The following is a 22082-nucleotide window of genomic DNA, read 5'->3' on the forward strand; positions in this document are numbered from 1 at the left end:
TTTGAACCTCTGTACGTAAGTGTTCAAAGATTTTAGATTTAGAATCGGTCTCACCGAGCCGTCCGGCTTCGGTACCACAACAGTGTGGAATAATACCCCGTTCCCTGTTGCAGGAGGGGTATCTTGATTATCACCTGCTGGGAATACAGCTTGTGAATGGCTTCCAAAACTGTCTCCCTGTCAGAAGGAGACATCAGTAAAGCCGACTTTAGGAAACGGCGAGGGGGAGACGTCTCGAATTCTAATTTGTACCCCTGAGATATCACCTGAAGGATCCAGGGGTCTACTTGCGAGTGAGCCCACTGCGCGCTGAAATTCATTGAGACGGGCCCCCCACCGTGCCTGATTCTGCTTGTAAAGCCCCAGCGTATACTGAGGGCTTGGCAGAGGCGGGAGAGGGTTTCTGTTCCTGGGAACTGGCTGATTTCTGCAGCCTTTTTCCTCTCCCTCTGTCACGGGGCAGAAATGAGGAACCTTTTGCCCGCTTGTCCACGAAAAGACTGCGCCTGATAATACGGCGTCTTCTCATGTTGAGAGGCGACCTGGGGTACAAACGTGGAATTCCCAGCTGTTGCCGTGGCCACCAGGTCTGAAAGACCGACCCCAAATAACTCCTCCCTTAATAAAGCAATACTTCCAAATGCCGTTTGGAATACGCATCACCTGACCACTGACGTGTCCATAACCCTCTACTGGTAGAAATGGACAACGCGCTTAGACTTGATGCCAGTCGGCAAATATTCCGCTGTGCATCACGCATATATAAAAATGCATCTTTTAAATGCTCTATAGGCAAAAATATACTGTCCCTATCTAGGGTATCAATATTTTCAGTCAGGGAATCCGACCACGCCAACCCAGCACTGCACATCCAGGCTGAGGCGATTGCTGGTCGCAGTATAACACCAGTATGTGTGTAAATACCTTTTAGGATACCCTCCTGCTTTCTATCAGCAGGATCCTTAAGGGCGGCCATCTCAGGCGAAGGTAGAGCCCTTACAAGCGTGTGAGCGCTTTATCCCCCCTAGGGGGTATTTCCCAACGCACCCTAACCTCTGGCGGGAAAGGATATAATGCCAATAACATTTTAGAAATTATCCGTTGTTATCGGGGGAAACCCACGCATCATCACACACCTCATTTAATTTCTCAGATTCAGGAAAACTACAGGTAGTTTTTCCTCACCGAACATAATACCCCTTTTTTGGTGGTACTCGTATTATCAGAAATGTGTAAAACATTTTTCATTGCCTCAATCATGTAACGTGTGGCCCTACTGGAAGTCACATTCGTCTCTTCACCGTCGACACTGGAGTCAGTATCCGTGTCGGCGTCTATATCTGCCATCTGAGGTAACGGGCGCTTTAGAGCCCCTGACGGCCTATGAGACGTCTGGACAGGCACAAGCTGAGTAGCCGGCTGTCTCATGTCAACCACTGTCTTTTATACAGAGCTGACACTGTCACGTAATTCCTTCCAACAGTTCATCCACTCAGGTGTCGACCCCCTAGGGGGTGACATCACTATTACAGGCAATCTGCTCCATCTCCACATCATTTTTCTCCTCATACATGTCGACACAAAAGTACCGACATACAGCACACACACAGGGAATATTCTGATAGAGGACAGGACCCCACTAGCCCTTTGGGGAGACAGAGGGAGAGTTTGCCAGCACACACCAGAGCGCTACATATATACAGGGATAACCTTATATAAGTGTTTTTCCCCTTATAGCTGCTGTATAGTTAATACTGCGCCTAATTAGTGCCCCCCTCTCTTTTTTTAACCCTTTCTGTAGTGTAGTGACTGCAGGGGAGAGACAGGGAGCTTCCCTCCAACGGAGCTGTGAGGGAAAATGGCGCCAGTGTGCTGAGGAGATAGGCTCCGCCCCTTTTTCGTGGACTTTTCTCCTGCTTTTTTATGGATTCTGGCAGGGGTTAAATGCATCCATATAGCCCAGGAGCTATATGTGATGCATTTTTTTTGCCATCCAAGGTGTTTTTATTGCGTCTCAGGGCGCCCCCCCCCCAGCGCCCTGCACCCTCAGTGACCGAAGTGTGAAGTGTGCTGAGAGCAATGGCGCACAGCTGCAGTGCTGTGCGCTACCTTGTTGAAGACAGGACGTCTTCTGCCGCCGATTTTCCGGACCTCTTCTGCCTTCTGGCTCTGTAAGGGGGCCGGCGGCGCGGCTCTGGGACCCATCCAAGCTGGGCCTGTGATCGTCCCTCTGGAGCTAATGTCCAGTAGCCTAAGAAGCCCAATCCACTCTGCACGCAGGTGAGTTCGCTTCTTCTCCCCTTAGTCCCTCGATGCAGTGAGCCTGTTGCCAGCAGGTCTCACTGAAAATAAAAAACCTAATCTAAAACTTTCACTAAGAAGCTCAGGAGAGCCCCTAGTGTGCACCCTTCTCGTTCGGGCACAGAGATCTAACTGAGGCTTGGAGGAGGGTCATAGGGGGAGGAGCCAGTGCACACCAGATAGTCCTAAAGCTTTCTTTAGATGTGCCCAGTCTCCTGCGGAGCCGCTATTCCCCATGGTCCTTACGGAGTCCCCAGCATCCACTTAGGACGTTAGAGAAAGGTTGGTTCAGGTGAAACGCTGAAACCACCTTAGGGAGAAACTGAGGACGAGTCCTCAATTCCGCCCTGTCCGAATGGAAAATCAGATAAGGGCTTTTACAGGATAAAGCAGCCAATTCTGACACGCGCCTGGCCCAGGCCAGGGCCAACAGCATGACCACTTTCCATGTGAGATATTTTAACTCCACAGATTTAAGTGGTTCAAACCAATGTGACTTTTGGAACCCAAAAACTACATTGAGATCCCAAGTGCCACTGGAGGCACAAAAGGAGGCTGTATATGCAGTACCCCTTTTACAAACGTCTGAACTTCAGGGACTGAAGCTAGTTCTTTTTGGAAGAAAATTGACAGGGCCGAAATTTGAACCTTAATGCACCCCAATTTCAGGCCCATAGACACTCCTGTTTGCAGGAAATGTAGGAATCGACCCAGTTGAATTTCCTCCGTCGGGCCTTACTGGCCTCGCACCACGCAACATATTTTCGTCAAATGCGGTGATAATGTTTTGCGGTTACATCCTTCCTGGCTTTGATCAGGATAGGGATGACTTCATCCGGAATGCCTTTTTTCCTTCAGGATCCGGCGTTCAACCGCCATGCCGTCAAACGCAGCCGCGGTAAGTCTTGGAACAGACAGGGTCCTTGCTGGAGCAGGTCCCTTCTTAGAGGTAGAGGCCACGGATCCTCCGTGAGCATCTCTTGAAGTTCCGGTTACCAAGTCCTTCTTGGCCAATCCGGAGCCACGAATATAGTGCTTACTCCTCTCCATCTTATCAATCTCAGTACCTTAGGTATGAGAGGCAGAGGAGGGAACACATACACTGACTGGTACACCCACGGTGTTACCAGAGCGTCTACAGCTATTGCCTGAGGGTCCCTTGACCTGGCGCAATACCTGTCGAGTTTTTCCCAACGGTTTATAATCATGTGGAAGACTTCTGGGTGAAGTCCCCACTCTCCCGGGTGGAGGTCGTGCTGAGGAAGTCTGCTTCCCAGTTGTCCACTCCCGGAATGAATACTGCTGACAGTGCTATCACATGATTTTCCGCCCAGCGAAGAATCCTTGCAGCTTCTGCCATTGCCCTCCTGCTTCTTGTGCCACCCTGTCTGTTTACGTGGGTGACTGCCGTGATGTTGTCCGACTGGATCAACACCGGCTGACCTTGAAGCAGAGGTCTTGCTAAGCTTAGAGCATTGTAAATGGCCCTTAGCTTCAGGATATTTATGTGAAGTGATGTCTCCAGGCTTGACCATAAGCCCTGGATATTCCTTCCCTGTGTGACTGCTCCCCAGCCTCGCAGGCTGGCATCCGTGGTCACCAGGACCCAGTCCTGAATGCCGAATCTGCGGCCCTCTAGAAGATGAGCACTCTGCAACCACCACAGGAGGGACACCCTTGTCCTTGGTGACAGGGTTATCCGCTGATGCATCTGAAGATGCGACCCGGACCATTTGTCCAGCAGGTCCCACTGGAAAGTTCTTGCGTGGAATCTGCCGAATGGGATTGCTTCGTAGGAAGCCACCATTTTACCCAGAACCCTTGTGCATTGATGCACTGAGACTTGGCTCGGTTTTAGGAGGTTCCTGACTAGCTCGGATAACTCCCTGGCTTTCTCCTCCGGGAGAAACACCTTTTTCTGGACTGTGTCCAGGATCATCCCTAGGAACAGAAGACAAGTCGTCGGAACCAGGTGCGATTTTGGAATATTGAGAATCCAATCGTGCTGCCGCAACACTACCTGAGATAGTGCTACACCGACCTCCAACTGTTCCCTGGATCTTACCCTTATCAGGGAATCGTCCAAGTAAGGGATAACTAAAATTCCCTTCCTTCGAAGGAATATCATTATTTCGGCCATTACCTTGGTAAAGACCCGGGGTGCCGTGGACCATCCATACGGCAGCGTCTGAACTGATAGTGACAGTTCTGTACCATAAACCTGAGGTACCCTTGATGAGAAGGGTAAATTTTGACATGAAGGTAAGCATTCTTGATGTCCCGAGACATCATGTAGTCCCCTTCTTCCAGGTTCGCAATCACTGCTCTGAGTGACTCAATCTTGAATTTGAACCTCTGTATGTAAGTGTTCAAAGATTTTAGATTTAGAATCGGTCTCACCGAGCCGTCCGGCTTCGGTACCACAACAGTGTGGAATAATACCCCGTTCCCTGTTGCAGGAGGGGTACCTTGATTATCACCTGCTGGGAATACAGCTTGTGAATGGCTTCCAAAACTGTCTCCCTGTCAGAAGGAGACATCGGTAAAGCCGACTTTAGGAAACGGCGAGGGGGAGACGTCTCGAATTCTAATTTGTACCCCTGAGATATCACCTGAAGGATCCAGGGGTCTACTTGCGAGTGAGCCCACTGCGCGCTGAAATTCATTGAGACGGGCCCCCCACCGTGCCTGATTCTGCTTGTAAAGCCCCAGCGTCATACTGAGGGCTTGGCAGAGGCGGGAGAGGGTTTCTGTTCCTGGGAACTGGCTGATTTCTGCAGCCTTTTTCCTCTCCCTCTGTCACGGGGCAGAAATGAGGAACCTTTTGCCCGCTTGTACACGAAAAGACTGCGCCTGATAATACGGCGTCTTCTCATGTTGAGAGGCGACCTGGGGTACAAACGTGGATTTCCCAGCTGTTGCCGTGGCCACCATGTCTGAAAGACCGACCCCAAATAACTCCTCCCTTTAATAAGGCAATAATTCCAAATGCCGTTTGGAATACGCATCACCTGACCACTGACGTGTCCATAACCTTCTACTGGTAGAAATGGACAACGCACTTAGACTTGATGCCAGTCGGCAAATATTCCGCTGTGCATCACGCATATATAGAAATGCATCTTTTAAATGCTCTATAGGCAAAAATATACTGTCCCTATCTAGGGTATCAATATTTTTAGTCAGGGAATCCGACCACGCCAACCCAGCACTGCACATCCAGGCTGAGGCGATTGCTGGTCGCAGTATAACACCAGTATGTGTGTAAATACATTTTAGGATACCCTCCTGCTTTCTATCAGCAGGATCCTTAAGGGCGGCCATCTCAGGAGAGGGTAGAGCCCTTACAAGCGTGTGAGCGCTTTATCCACCCTAGGGGGTGTTTCCCAACGCACCCTAACCTCTGGCGGGAAAGGATATAATGCCAATAACATTTTAGAAATTATCAGTTGTTATCGGGGGAAAACCACGCATCATCACACACCTCATTTAATTTCTCAGATTCAGGAAAACTACAGGTAGTTTTTCCTCACCGAACATAATACCCCTTTTTGGTGGTACTCGTATTATCAGAAATGTGTAAAACATTTTTCATTGCCTCAATCATGTAACGTGTGGCCCTACTGGAAGTCACATTTGTCTCTTCACCGTCGACACTGGAGTCAGTATCCGTGTCGGCGTCTATATCTGCCATCTGAGGTAACGGGCGCTTTAGAGCCCCTGACGGCCTATGAGACGTCTGGACAGGCCCAAGCTGAGTAGCCGGCAGATCATGTCAACCACTGTCTTTTATACAGAGCTGACACTGTCACGTAATTCCTTCCAACAGTTCATCCACTCAGGTGTCGACCCCCTAGGGGGTGACATCACTATTACAGGCAATCTGCTCCGTCTCCACATCATTTTTCTCCTCATACATATCGACACAAACGTACCGACATATAGCACACACACAGGGAATGCTCTGATAGAGGACAGGACCCCACTAGCCCTTTGGGGAGACAGAGGGAGAGTTTGCCAGCACACACCAGAGCGCTACATATATACAGGGATAACCTTATATAAGTGTTTTTCCCCTTATAGCTGCTGTATCTTTAATACTGCGCATAATTAGTGCCCCCCCTCTCTTTTTTAACCCTTTCTGTAGTGTAGTGACTGCAGGGGAGAGACAGGGAGCTTCCCTCCAACAGAGCTGTGAGGGAAAATGGCGCCAGTGTGCTGAGGAGATAGGCTCCGCCCCCTTATCGGCGGCCTTATCTCCCGTTTTTCTATGTATTCTGGCAGGGGTTAAATGCATCCATATAGCCCAGGAGCTATATGTGATGCATTTTTTGCCATCCAAGGTGTTTTTTATTGCGTCTCAGGGCGCCCCCCCCCCAGCGCCCTGCACCCTCAGTGACCGGAGTGTGAAGTGTGCTGAGAGCAATGGCGCACAGCTGCAGTGCTGTGCGCTACCTTGTTGAAGACAGGACGTCTTCTGCCGCCGATTTTCCGGACCTCTTCTGCCTTCTGGCTCTGTAACGGGGCCGGCGGCGCGGCTCTGGGACCCATCCAGGCTGGGCCTGTGATCGTCCCTCTGGAGCTAATGTCCAGTAGCCTAAGAAGCCCAATCCACTCTGCACGCAGGTGAGTTCGCTTCTTCTCCCCTTAGTCCCTCGATGCAGTGAGCCTGTTGCCAGCAGGTCTCACTGAAAATAAAAAACCTAAACTAAAACTTTCACTAAGAAGTTCAGGAGAGCCCCTAGTGTGCACCCTTCTCGTTCGGGCACAAAGATCTAACTGAGGCTTGGAGGAGGGTCATAGGGGGAGGAGCTAGTGCACACCAGATAGTCCTAAAGCTTTCTTTAGATGTGCCCAGTCTCCTGCGGAGCCGCTATTCCCCATGGTCCTTACGGAGTCCCCAGCATCCACTTAGGACGTTAGAGAAAAGTATATATATTTATATATATATATATATACACACACGCACGCACACGCACTGTGGAATCTACTGTATGTATACATTTATTTTCACAGAGAGAAGGGGGATCAGAGAGAAGGGGGTTTGGGGTAGGGATCACAGTAAAGGAGGTTCGGGACAGCAAAGAGAAGGGCGTTTGGGACAGCACAGAGAAGGGGAATTAGGGTAGGGATCACAGAGAAGGGGATTTAGGACAGCACAGAGAAGGGTGTTTAGGGTAGGGATCACAGAGAAGGGGTTTTGGGACAGGGATCACAGAGAGCCTTACTCTAAAGGACACCCATCTTGTGGCCAACAGCGCAGATTTCCCACTCCAGCAGCCTGAGAGCGCCGGGAGGTGCGGTGTGCTGTGGACCAGTGTCCTCTGCATTCCTTGCCTTGATTGGCCGCAGCTGCTGGGGAGGGGGCGGGGACTTTTGGGAGAAGATTAACTGGAGGCTGGCTCGCAGGCAGCAAAATGCTGTCCTACCCTCCATTAATATAGGATTTGTGGGGCCCCAGCACAGTTTTTACATATTGTAATGAACGGCATGATGCTCTGCCGCTCATTACATATGCACGAACGGACAAGGACGAGCCGCGACGCGTACCGCTACAGGCAGCAGTGATACAGCGCTGCCGGCTCTATCGTGGCCAGATCGCCCTCTGCGACTCCGAGTGTAGGAGAGAAGGGGAAAGCTTCTCCTCTCCTCGGAGTCTTCTGGCTTTACTACAGCCGGCTGCAGCGCAATGTAATGAGTCAGTCTGACTCATTAGTGCTGCCGCCGCTGCTACGGGACCCTTCATCGCGGCGGGCGCCGTCTGCGCCGCCGCTCCTTTTTCAATGGGACTGGTGTTGTTGTTTGTTTAAAGTGCCAGACATGACAGGGGGGGGCACGGGCCCGCGTGCCCCCCCTGGATCCACCACTGGCAGGGGGCGCCAAACGCCCTAGCACCGGCCCTGGATGTGATATCTCTTTATGCTTACTTGTAGCTTTGCTGGTAGTGAATACTCGGGGGCTTGATGCAAAGGGGAAGGTACGCCCCCATCTGTCAGCATATTTTGCGTGACTTATCACTGCGCATACTCAGAAATAGCCGCACATAAGTATGTACAATGCAGAGCAGTACTCACTCTGATTGCATTTACACTTATGACCAAGGAGGCTGGAATGAATTGTAATTGGATGTTCTCTAGTAGGCTGCGTTAAGTACCAAGAATGCATATAATATATTACAGCTCTCAATAAGTACCAACACTGCATATACCCCAGCTGCTTCAACATGAAGTAACATAACACACATATCCAGGCTATGCAGATTTGGACATAAGCATAAATACTCCTGCTGAAAGGTGAATCTTTTACACCTGGTATGATGCAGGTACGTGTACTCACTGATAACTAGTAGTATAGCCAGGTGTGCAGGTAGATGCGGTCGCATCTAGAGCTGTGTATCGCTCTGCATACAGATGCGTTCTTTTACCAGTTGTGTGCTTTTTTGCTTTAATTACAAACATGAATCAGGCTCTAATGCTAAATGGTGGGGAACTAGAGATTCTGCAATGCTAACAGATAAAACTGAGAGACCAAATTCTGTTACACGATGTCTCTGAAAGTCTACTTTCTACTGCCACAGCCATGGTAGCCACTATTCACTGCACTACAGGAGATCCTGCTGTGTTTCAGGTTGGCCAAGGGGTATGGCTTTCTACCAAAAACCTGTGCTTAGACGGGATTCAGTTAATTTGCCGACTGTCAGGATACGGATGCCGGCGCACAGGGGTTATTCCCACTCGTGGATATCCACGACACACATAGAGAGGGAATAGAACCTGTGGCTAGCGGAGCGAGCCCGCAAGGGGACTCTTTGCGCTCGCCCCGCTGCCGGCACACCGGCGGCCAGGATGCCGCTGTCTGTATACTGACTGCCAGCATCCCGGACGCCGGTAAATCATACTGATCCCGCTTAAGGGCCCTACACATTAATAGATCCGCCGCCGAGCTGCCTGACGGCAGATACGGCCGACGGGCGACCCGGCGGCTGGGGTGCAGTGACGGGGAGAGTAAAGTTCCTTCACTCCCCCCGTCACCCGGCTCCATAGAAGTGCAGGCAAATATGGACGAGATCGTCCATATTGGCCTGCATGCACAGCCGACGGGGCACCAGCGATGAACAAGCGCGGGGCCGCGCATCGTTCATCGCTGGTGCCTCCACACTCAAAGATATGAACGGTATCTCGTTCATTAATGAATGAGATCGTTCATATCTTTGACGATTATCGGCCAGTGTGTAGGGCCTATAAGACGGATCTTCTCATGGAAAATCTTAACTCACTTATATCAATTAACTCATAGGTTCCCAAACTCTGCCATAACAGTCCAGGTTTTAAGCTAACCATGCTTGAGTCTAGATGGTTAAATCAAATTGACTGTGGTACTAATTAAATCACCTGAGCTCAAGCATGAATATCCTCAAACCCTAAACTGTAATGGCAGAGTACGGGAAAACTATGAATTTAACTTATTGCCTTGTTCCACCAGAAAAAGGAAGCACACTTGTTCTGCTAGTGATCATGTGCGGAACATTATCATTCTCCTACAAGTTTCGGAATGTAACCTTATCCTTTTATCTATTTTAACTATTGTTTTACGAATGAGATTTTATTACAAAACGCTGCCATCATTTTGCATGCGTCTACGCTAGCAGGAAGCTGGGAAGCCGGAATTCGTGTATGTGTATTGGTTACATCTTATTAATTTACTACAGGTCAACCTCTGTGTTGCCATGGTGACTTCAAACACTGCAGCGTGAAAGGCAGCCACTTGTTATCATTGACTGTCACTACGTAAGCTGATTAAGAATTAACAAGAAAAGCCTGCAGACCACACAGACTGAGTTCACAGTAGAACAATCAAGTTTAAAGTGCATCTACTGCCATACGGTGATATAATTACTCATGGTGAGAAACGGTGTCATACACGCTACATACATATTGACGTCCCTAAGTCCAATTAAAATACACTTATTTTCCCCAGATATGTGCAATGCATGAACCATGCCAGGTTTTGCCTTTCACTGGAAAATATTGAAATTTAGTACTGTATTAGAAATAGCTAATTGTTCAGTTCTTTTCGGAATCAGTATTAAGGGTGTTTATTAAAGTTTGGAGAAAGATAATGTGAAAGATAAAAGTACTAGCCAGTCAGCTTCTGGTTTACATTTTACAGGCTTTGTTTGAAAAAATAAGAATTTACTTACCGATAATTCTATTTCTCGTAGTCCGTAGTGGATGCTGGGAACTCCGTAAGGACCATGGGGAATAGCGGCTCCGCAGGAGACTGGGCACAAAAGTAAAGCTTTAGGACTACCTGGTGTGCACTGGCTCCTCCCCCCATGACCCTCCTCCAAGCCTCAGTTAGGATACTGTGCCCGGACGAGCGTACACAATAAGGAAGGATTTTGAATCCCGGGTAAGACTCATACCAGCCACACCAATCACACCGTATAACCTGTGATCTGAACCCAGTTAACAGCATGATAACAGAGGAGCCTCTGGAAAGATGGCTCACAACAATAATAACCCGATTTTTGTAACAATAACTATGTACAAGTATTGCAGACAATCCGCACTTGGGATGGGCGCCCAGCATCCACTACGGACTACGAGAAATAGAATTATCGGTAAGTAAATTCTTATTTTCTCTGACGTCCTAGTGGATGCTGGGAACTCCGTAAGGACCATGGGGATTATACCAAAGCTCCCAAACGGGCGGGAGAGTGCGGATGACTCTGCAGCACCGAATGAGAGAACTCCAGGTCCTCCTCAGCCAGGGTATCAAATTTGTAGAATTTAGCAAACGTGTTTGCCCCTGACCAAGTAGCTGCTCGGCAAAGTTGTAACGCCGAGACCCCTCGGGCAGCCGCCCAAGATGAGCCCACCTTCCTTGTGGAATGGGCTTTCACAGATTTTGGCTGTGGCAGGCCTGCCACAGAATGTGCAAGCTGAATTGTACTACAAATCCAGTGAGCAATAGTCTGCTTAGAAGCAGGAGCACCCAGCTTGTTGGGTGCATACAGGATAAACAGCGAGTCAGATTTCCTGACTCCAGCCGTCCTGGAAACATATATTTTCAGGGCCCTGACTACGTCCAGCAACTTGGAGTCCTCCAAGTCCCTAGTAGCCGCAGGTACCACAATAGGCTGGTTCAGGTGAAACGCTGAAACCACCTTAGGGAGAAATTGAGGACGAGTCCTCAATTCTGCCCTGTCCGAATGAAAAATTAGGTAAGGGCTTTTATAGGATAAAGCCGCCAATTCTGAGACACGCCTGGCTGAAGCCAGGGCCAACAGCATTACCACTTTCCATGTGAGATATTTTAAGTCCACAGTGGTGAGTGGTTCAAACCAATGTGATTTTAGGAACCCCAAAACTACATTGAGATCCCAAGGTGCCACTGGAGGCACAAAAGGAGGTTGTATATGCAGTACCCCCTTGACAAACGTCTGAACTTCAGGAACTGAAGCCAGTTCTTTCTGGAAGAAAATCGACAGGGCCGAAATTTGAACCTTAATGGACCCTAATTTTAGGCCCATAGACAGTCCTGTTTGCAGGAAATGCAGGAAACGACCCAGTTGAAATTCCTCTGTAGGGGCCTTCCTGGCCTCGCACCACGCAACATATTTACGCCAAATACGGTGATAATGTTGTGCGGTTACATCCTTCCTGGCTTTGATCAGGGTAGGGATGACTTCATCCGGAATGCCTTTTTCCTTCAGGATCCGGCGTTCAACCGCCATGCCGTCAAACGCAGCCGCGGTAAGTCTTGGAACAGACAGGGTCTCTGCTGGAGCAGATCCCTTCTTAGAGGTAGAGGCCACGGTTCCTCTGTGAGCATCTCTTGAAGTTCCGGGTACCAAGTCCTTCTTGGCCAATCCGGAGCCACGAGTATAGTCCTTACTCCTCTCCTTCTTATGATTCTCAGTACCTTGGGTATGAGAGGCAGAGGAGGGAACACATACACTGACTGGTACACCCACGGTGTTACCAGAGCGTCCACAGCTATTGCCTGAGGGTCCCTTGACCTGGCGCAATACCTGTCTAGTTTTTTGTTGAGGCGGGACGCCATCATGTCCACCTTTGGTTTTTCCTAACGGTTTACAATCATGTGGAAGACTTCTGGATGAAGTCCCCACTCTCCCGGGTGGAGGTCGTGTCTGCTGAGGAAGTCTGCTTCCCAGTTGTCCACTCCCGGAATGAACACTGCTGACAGTGCTATCACATGATTTTCCGCCCAGCGAAGAATCCTTGCAGCTTCTGCCATTGCCCTCCTGCTTCTCGTGCCGCCCTGTCTGTTTATGTGGGCGACTGCCGTGATGTTGTCCGACTGGATCAACACCGGCTGACCCTGAAGCAGAGGTCTTGCTTGGCTTAGAGCATTGTAAATGGCCCTTAGTTCCAGGATATTTATGTGAAGAGACGTTTCCAGGCTTGACCACAAGCCCTGGAAATTTCTTCCCTGTGTGACTGCTCCCCAGCCTCTCAGGCTGGCATCCGTGGTCACCAGGACCCAGTCCTGAATGCCGAATCTGCGGCCCTCTAGAAGATGAGCACTCTGCAACCACCACAGGAGAGACACTCTTGTCCTTGGGGACAGGGTTATCCGCTGATGCATGTGAAGATGCGATCCGGACCATTCGTCCAGCAGATCCCACTGAAATGTTCTTGCGTGGAATCTGCCGAATGGAATCGCTTCGTAGGAAGCCACCATTTTTCCCAGGACCCTTGTGCATTGATGCACTGAGACCCGGTCTGGTTTCAGGAGGTTTCTGACTAACTCGGATAACTCCCTGGCTTTTTCTTCCGGAAGAAACACCTTTTTCTGGACTGTGTCCAGAATCATCCCTAGGAACAGCAGACGTGTCGTCGGAATCAGCTGTGATTTTGGGATATTTAGAATCCACCCGTGCTGTCGTAACACTACTTGAGATAGTGCTACTCCGACTACTAACCGTTCCTTGGATCTTGCCCTTATCAGGAGATCGTCCAAGTAAGGGATAATTAAGACGCCTTCTCTTCGAAGAAGTATCATCATTTCGGCCATTACCTTGGTAAAGACCCGGGGTGCCGTGGACAATCCAAACGGCAGCGTCTGAAACTGATAGTGACAGTTCTGTACCACAAACCTGAGGTACCCTTGGTGAGAAGGGTAAATTGGGACATGGAGGTAAGCATCCTTGATGTCCAGAGACACCATATAGTCCCCTTCTTCCAGGTTCGCGATCACTGCTCTGAGTGACTCCATCTTGAACTTGAACCTTTGTATGTAAGTGTTCAAAGATTTCAGATTTAAAATAGGTCTCACCGAGCCGTCCGGCTTCGGTACCACAAACAGCGTTGAATAATACCCCTTGCCCTGTTGTAGGAGGGGTACCTTGATTATCACCTGCTGAGAATACAGCTTGTGAATGGCCTCCAATACCGCCTCCCTGTCGGAGGGAGACGTCGGTAAAGCAGACTTTAGGAACCGGCGAGGGGGAGGTGTCTCGAATTCCAATTTGTACCCCTGAGATACCACCTGAAGGACCCAGGGGTCTACCTGCGAGTGAGCCCACTGCGCGCTGAAATTCTTGAGACGTGCCCCCACCGTGCCTAAGTCCGCTTGTAAAGCCCCAGCGTCATGCTGAGGACTTGGCAGAAGCGGGAGAGGGCTTCTGTTCTTGGGGATTTGCTGTCTGTTGCATCCTTTTTCCCCTTCCTCTGCCCCGGGGCAGAAATGAGGAGCCTTTCGCTCGCTTGCCCTTATGGGGACGAAAGGACTGCGCCTGATAATACGGCGTCTTCTTATGTTGAGAGGCGACCTGGGGTAAAAATGTGGATTTCCCAGCTGTTGCCGTGGCCACCAGATCTGACAGACCTACCCCAAATAACTCCTCCCCTTTATAAGGCAATACTTCCATATGCCGTTTGGAATCCGCATCACCTGACCACTGTCGCGTCCATAACCCTCTTCTGGCAGAAATGGACAGCGCACTTACTCTTGATGCCAGTCGGCAAATATCCCGCTGTGCATCACGCATATATAGAAATGCATCTTTTAAATGCTCTATAGTCAGTAATATACTGTCCCTGTCTAGGGTATCAATATTTTCAGTCAGGGAATCCGACCAAGCCAAACCAGCACTGCACATCCAGGCTGAGGCGATTGCCGGTCGCAGTATAACACCAGTATGTGTGTAAATACATTTTAGGATACCTTCCTGCTTTCTATCAGCAGGATCCTTAAGGGCGGCCGTCTCAGGAGAGGATAGAGCCACCTGTTTTGATAAGCGTGTGAGTGCTTTATCCACCCTAGGGGGTGTTTCCCAACGCGCCCTAATCTCTGGCGGGAAAGGATATAATGCCAATAATTTTTTAGGAATTATCAGTTTTTTATCGGGGGAAACCCACGCTTCATCACACATCTCATTTAATTCCTCAGATTCAGGAAAAACTACAGGTAGTTTTTCCTCACCGAACATAATACCCCTTTTTGGTGGTACTCGTATTATCAGAAATATGTAAAACATTTTTCATTGCCTCAATCATGTAACGTGTGGCCCTACTGGAAGTCACGTTTGTCTCTTCCCCGTCGACACTGGAGTCAGTATCCGTGTCGACGTCTGTATCTACCATCTGAGGTAACGGGCGTTTTAGAGCCCCTGATGGCTTTTGAGACGCCTGGACAGGCACAAGCTGAGTAGCCGGCTGTCTTATGTCGTCAACTGTTTTTTGCAAAGAGCTGACACTGTCACGTAATTCCTTCCATAAGATCATCCACTCAGGTGTCGACTCCCTAGGGGGTGACATCTCTATTATAGGCAATTGCCCCGCCTCCACATCATTTTCCTCCTCATACATGTCGACACAACGTACCGACACACAGCACACACACAGGGAATGCTCTGACAGAGGACAGGATCCCACTAGCCCTTTGGGGAGACAGAGGGAGAGTATGCCAGCACACACCAGAGCGCTATATATATACAGGGATAACCTTAAATAAGTGTTTTTCCCCCTTATAGCTGCTATTTGTAATTATTATGCCAATTAGTGCCCCCCTCTCTTTTTTACCCTGTTTCTGTAGTGCAGGACTGCAGGGGAGAGTCAGGGAGACGTCCTTTCAGCGGAGCTGTAAAGGAAAATGGCGCCTGTGTGCTGAGGAGATAGGCTCCGCCCCCTTCTCGGCGGCCTTTTCTCCCGCTTTTATGTGGAATCTGGCAGGGGTTAAAATTCATCCATATAGCCCTGGGGGCTATATGTGATGTATTTTCGCCAGCCAAGGTGTTTCTATTGCTGCTCAGGGCGCCCCCCCTAGCGCCCTGCACCCTCAGTGACCGGAGTGTGAAGTGTGCTGAGGAGCAATGGCGCACAGCTGCAGTGCTGTGCGCTACCTTGGTGAAGACAGGATGTCTTCTGCCGCCGATTTTCCGGACCTCTTCTTGCTTCTGGCTCTGTAAGGGGGCCGGCGGCGCGGCTCTGGGACCGGACTCCGAGGCTGGGCCTGTGTTCGGTCCCTCTGGAGCTAATGGTGTCCAGTAGCCTAAGAAGCCCAATCCACTCTGCACGCAGGTGAGTTCGCTTCTTCTCCCCTTAGTCCCTCGATGCAGTGAGCCTGTTGCCAGCAGGTCTCAATGAAAATAAAAAACCTAAAAAACCTAAAACTAAACTTTCACTAAGAGCTCAGGAGAGCCCCTAGTGTGCACCCTTCTCGGTCGGGCACAAAAATCTAACTGAGGCTTGGAGGAGGGTCATGGGGGGAGGAGCCAGTGCACACCAGGTAGTCCTAAAGCTTTACTTTTGTGCCCAGCCTCCTGCGGAGCCGCTATTCCCCATGGTCCTTACGGAGTTCCCAGCATCCACTAGGACGTCAGAGAAATGACAGTTAGGAGCTGATTGGTTGGTACTTGAGCTCTCACAATTTTGGGAGTCATTCCGACCCGATCGCACGCTGCGCTTCTTCGCAGCCGTGCGATCAGGTCGGAACTGTGCATGTGTGGCGGATGCATTGCACAGGCGCGTTGTTGCAGGCAGCGACGCCGCTAACGAAAAAAGTGGTCGCAGCGGCGACCGCAAGAAGATTGACAGGAGGAAGGCGGAACCGGGCGTCAACTCACCGTTTTCTGGGTGAGGAGATCCAAACGCAGGCGTGTCAAGGCGTTTGGAGGGCGGATGTCTGACGTCAATTCCGGGACCTGCAACGCTGGATTGATCGCACAGGGTAAGTAACTCATGCCCTGGTCTTGTTCTACACAAAACGTTTTTGCATAGCAGGGCTGCACAGCCAATGGAAAAATAGGAGGAACCATATAAGGAGTCCTACAGACCAGCAATCTACACACTACTCACAGAGGAAGGCCAATTAAGGCTGAAACGCGTTGGAGAAACAAGACACTTATTCACACAGACTATCCACAAAGAACCGCTCGTAGCCTCCACCGACTTGTTCCCCCAGTCTCCTTCACTGGCCAGTGAAGTGGAGCCGCCGTCAGCGCTGCAGCGCGCCGGAAACTGAACACCCACACCAGGGCAACAGTACCCGGAAGTGCCGCAGCCGCCGGTGGTCTCGCTGTCCCGGAGGCTCACTCACCAGTGTGCAGGCTCGCACACATAGGATCCACACCCGCCTGGGACCGGGATGGGGAAGGAAGGAAGCGCAGCGGGAGCCGGCAGACGAGGACGATCAGAAGAAGAAGGGTAAGTATATGTACCTGAGGGTCACGGGACGCCGCACCCCCAGAACATATATCCCCCACCACGTATTTGTATTGTCCAAACAAACATTTGCTGCGGTCAGCAGCACTAAGGACTGCTCCGTTCAGAGCGCAATACCAGCTTTAAAATACATCCATTTGCGATCAGCATTTGATTACATACTTTGGTAATTGGATCATGTAGGTGCAGCAATTTTGCTGACAAGTAATAGTGATTGGAGACTTTTAAAGGGATTTTATATGGGACTAATTCACGCCATGTGCATGGACATAATTAACTTCTCATTGTGAACAGGATAACTTACAGCATTAATAAGTTGTCTGGTAGGAGCACTGTGACTCCTCATTAAAAGGTTATTTTGGTACCCACACTGTGCATTTTTTCACCTGTTTGACATAAATTGATGTAACATTTGGTTCCCATTCACAACACATTAAGAATCAGACTGTATGTGCATAGAGATAACACTGACATTCTGTACGGGCAGACATCAGGGGCTGAGCGCAGTGTTTCATATACTTTTGTAACATAATTGTATCCCTATCAAGGGTATCCAGATCAGCTGACAGGGTATCTATCCACGCTGCTACTGCACTACATACCCATGCCGACGCAATTGCCGGTCTAAGCAAAGTACCAGTATGTGTGTAAATAGACTTTAATGTAGTCTCCTGCCTGTGGTCCGCAGGGTCCTTGAGGGCCGCTGTGTCAGGGGACGGTAGCGCCACCTTCTTGGAAAGGCGTGTTAAGGCTTTGTCCACTGTGGGAGAGGATTCCCAACGTACCCTGTCCTGTGTAGGGAAAGGGTACGCCATAAGAACCTTTTGGGGAATCTGCAGCTTCTTATCTGGAGTTTCCCAAGCTTTTTCACATAACTCATTTAGTACATGGGAAGGAGGAAAATTCATAACCTGTTTCCCTCCCTTAAACATGTTTATCCTCGTGTCGGGTACCGAGGGCTCATCAGTGATATGTAACACATCTTTTATTGTAATAATCATGCACTGAATACTTTTTGTCACCCTGGGGTGCAATCTTGCTTCATCATAGTCGACACTGGAATCAGAGTCCGTGTCGGTATCTGTGTCCCCTATTTGTGAGAAGGGACGTTTCTGAGACCCCGACGGGTCCTGTGAGTCGGTGCCATCCGTAGATTGAACACCTGTCGACACCCTGGATTCTGCTTAGTCCAGCCTTTTATGTAGTGAAGCTACACTTGCATTTAACATATGCCACATATTCATCCAATCCTGAGTCGGCACCGCCGACTGTGACACACCACTCATCTGTTCCACCTCCTCTTTGGATAAGCCTTCCGCTTCAGACATGCCGACACACACGTACCGACACCCCACACACACTGGGATATAACTATAAGGGGACAATTCCCTAAAGAAGGCCCTTTGGAGAGACAGAGAGAGAGTATGCCAGCACACACCAGCGCCAAACTGACCCAGGAAAACCCAGACAGCGCTTATATATATATATATATATATATATATATATATATATATATTTCCCCCACTCACTGTGCCAATTATGTGCCCCCCTCTCTTTTTTCAGCCCTCTGAGCTCTTCAGCAGGGGAGAGTCCGGGGAGCCAGCGTTCTCTGCAGCTTCTGTGGAGAAAATGGCGCTGGTTAGTGCCGAGGGATCAAGCTCCGCCCCCTCCAGCGGCGGGCTTCGGTCCCGTTCTGTATCTGAAAATAATGGCGGGGAATCGTTTATTTACTGCCTCAGCAGCCTAATAACATCCTTTTGTGCCAAAACAAGGTTTATTGCTGCCCAGGGCGCCCCCCCTGCGCCCTGCACCCATCAGTGCCATGTGTGTGTGTTATGTGGGAGCAATGGCGCGCAGCTTTCTGCTGCGCGCTTACCACAGGAAGATCTGAAGTCTTCTGCCGCCTGACGTCTTCTTTCTTTTCTAATACTCACCCGGCTTTTTTCCCCCGGCATCTGTGAGGAGGATGGCGGCGCGTCTCCGGGATGAACCCCAGGGTGAGACCTGTGTTCCGACTCCCTCTGGAGCTAATGGTGTCCAGTAGCCTAAGAAGCAGAGCCCTTAAACTCTTAAGAAGTGGGTCTGCTTCTCTCCCCTCAGTCCCACGATGCAGGGAGTCTGTTGCCAGCAGAGTTCCCTAAAAATAAAAAACCTAACAAAATTCTTTTCACAGAAAACTCAGGAGAGCTCCCTGTAATGCACCCTATCTCCTCTGGGCACAAGATCTAACCGAGGTCTGGAGGAGGGGCATAGAGGGAGGAGCCAGTGCACACCATACTAGAAAGTTCTTTTAGGTGTCCATATCTCCTGCGGAGCCCGTCTATACCCCATGGTCCTTACGGAGTCCCCAGCATCCTCTAGGACGTAAGAGAAACATACACTATCCAGTGTATAAGGAGACCAATGTGCACATATATGTCCAGGTTTTTCCACCACTCATCCAGACTCACAAAACTGCTCCAATGCTCCGAGAGCAGACGACTTGGCTTGTGGAAGGGTGCCCACATCTGAGAAAAACAGTCAGCTCACGGGAGCTGGTCCTACTGCCGCGTTTAACAGCTTCCTGTGACCGCTGGCCGTGTATATGTCTGATGTATCACATGCACTGCACTACGTATGGTTGGCCCTACTGCCGCATATAACGGGTTACTGTGATCACTGGCCCTGAATATGTCTGATGTATTACATACACTGCACTACGTATGGTTGGCCTTACTGCCACATATAACGGGCTACGGTGATCACTGGCCCTAAATATAGGTTGGGTAAGAAATACTGGCTGTCGGGATGCCGGCGGTCACATGACCAACCGCAGCATCCTGATAATGAGGATCCCGACATAAGTATGTTACCCCTCTCCTGCCCCCTACCCTACCCCTTGGGGCGTGGCGGCTACGACTAATCACCCTAATTCCTAACCCCCTCTTCCTCCCATGGGCCCTAACCCTAATCCCAATACTCACCTTCGACATTCCACGGGTGTCCCGTGTGGTTTCGGGATTCTGGCATCACAAAACAGTCCGCATGCCGATCTCATCCCCTGTATATGTCTGATGAATTAAATACACTGCACTTTGTATGAGGCAGACTATGTTATTCACCAATTATACCCTCTTTCTGCACTGCCACACACGCCCTAAAATCAAGCATCTTAAGCAAAGGGGGCGAGCCTACTGTAAATGGTTATTAGGTAAATGTAACAAATGAAATACTCGGCATTTAGTGGCATTAATATTCCTAATGAGCAGCAGAAGGTTTGTACAGTGAGTGAACAATGCTGGGGGAAGGACAGGAAACAAAGACATGGAAAAATCCACGGATATAATTAGTGTTAATTTGTGCCTCCAGCTCACAGTCCGTCTCACACACACATCAACATAAAATCAAATGATACATCGGCCCATTCAGTTCTTAATTGTGATGAAGATGGAATTTCAAGTGTTTGTAAGAGAAACTATCATCATCCCCAGGAAGCATTGTGAGGAACCAGCTCTCACCCCAGCTAAATAATTCAGGTGATTTCTAAACTAAAACAGCAGGTAACTGGTGCGGTGACGGGAGAAACACGCACAACTCAACACACGTCTGCAACACAGCAAATCAGAATCATCATCTGGACAAAGGAAAAGAATACAACTAATAAACTATGGATGCACTGCCGCCATGATTTTACATAAACCACACAATGATCAGTATATACACAGACAAAGTATTATATATCATACAGGCCAAACGGGCAGCTATTATGGATGTGTCCTCATACAATGCTGCTCAAGTCACTACAAATAGTCCCAGTTCCCAGGCATCTTTTTCACTCACATTATGAAGGGAATTCAATTGTTATTGCACCCCGATCACTTGTCTAAAGTGATGGGAGATCGCCGAGCGATATTCATTTGCCCCCGCTTATTGCGCAAAGCACCTAAACCTGACTAAAGTAATGGGCGCGAGCATGAGAAGACCAGTTTGGGTGCATAAATGGGTCTCTTTCCGTGCATTTCAGCTCGCTACCCCCGGGGGTAGTGAGCTGAAATGTAGACGACGGCAGCCGATCGCGCCCCATGGAGCTACATTTGAATAGCTCTATTCGGTGCCATCTAGTGGCTGCCGGCGTCCAGAAGATTTGAATCTAGCCCTATGGGGGAGATTCAATTGTTTGAAAAGTCAGTTAGGTGTCTGTTTTTTTCCTATCTAATAGACAGAAAAAAACGGACTCCCAACCGACTTTTCAAACATTTAAATTCCTCCCTATGTGTCTTATTTACTTAATTAAAACAACTGGGAGTAACAAAATGTCTTTGCTATATTACACTGATAAATTTGATGTGGGGTACTTGCAAGATCTGTGCGGGGTTATTCAGAGTTGTTAGCAAACCAAAAAAGTTAGCATTTGAGCAAAACCATGTTGCACTGCAGGTGGGGCAGATGTAACATGTGCAGAGAGAGTTAGATTTTGTTGGGTTATATTGTTTCTGTGCAGGGTAAATACTGGCTGCTTTATTTTTACACTGCAATTTAGATTTCTGTTTGAACACACCCAACCCAAAACTAAATCTCTCTGCACATGTTACATCTGCCTCACCTGCAGTGCAGCATGGTTTTGCCCAATTGCTAACTTTTTTGGTATGCTAACAACTCTGAATAACCCGAGTCTGCATCTGTGTAAGAAGAGCTCCAATGCAGCGCCCGTGACTTTTTCTCACGCCAAGATCCGTTGTGCTTCATCTGCAACTTTGCACATGTTTAAAACTAATTCCTATGCAGTTACAGTCGCAGCCCAGCATCTCTAGTATACTTGGCCAGTGTTTACATGCGTCTGTGAATATTTAAAGAAAGAGACAGTATGTTTCTTGGTGAGTCTCAGTCACGCCAGACGTATTCCGTAGTGATGAGCGGGTTCGGTTCCTCGGAATCCGAACCCCCCCGAACTTCAGCCTTTTTACACGGGTCCGAGGCAGACTCGGATCTTCTTGCCTTGCTCGGTTAACCCGAGCGCGCCCAAACGTCATCATCCCGCTGTCGGATTCTCGCGAGGCTCGGATTCTATCGCGAGACTCGGATTCTATATAAGGAGCCGCGCGTCGCCGC

At 49.4% G+C, this 22082-nt stretch overlaps 1 protein-coding gene across 1 annotated transcript in view; it reads right to left on the minus strand.

Moving 5' to 3' along the window:
• LOC134966567 (espin-like) overlaps positions 1-22082 on the minus strand; it is a 620060-nt gene that overhangs the window by 449104 nt on the left and 148874 nt on the right. The window lies entirely within an intron of this gene.

This window comes from Pseudophryne corroboree, chromosome 10 (assembly GCF_028390025.1).
Source record: "Pseudophryne corroboree isolate aPseCor3 chromosome 10, aPseCor3.hap2, whole genome shotgun sequence".
NCBI classification, from domain to species: Eukaryota; Metazoa; Chordata; class Amphibia; order Anura; family Myobatrachidae; genus Pseudophryne; species Pseudophryne corroboree.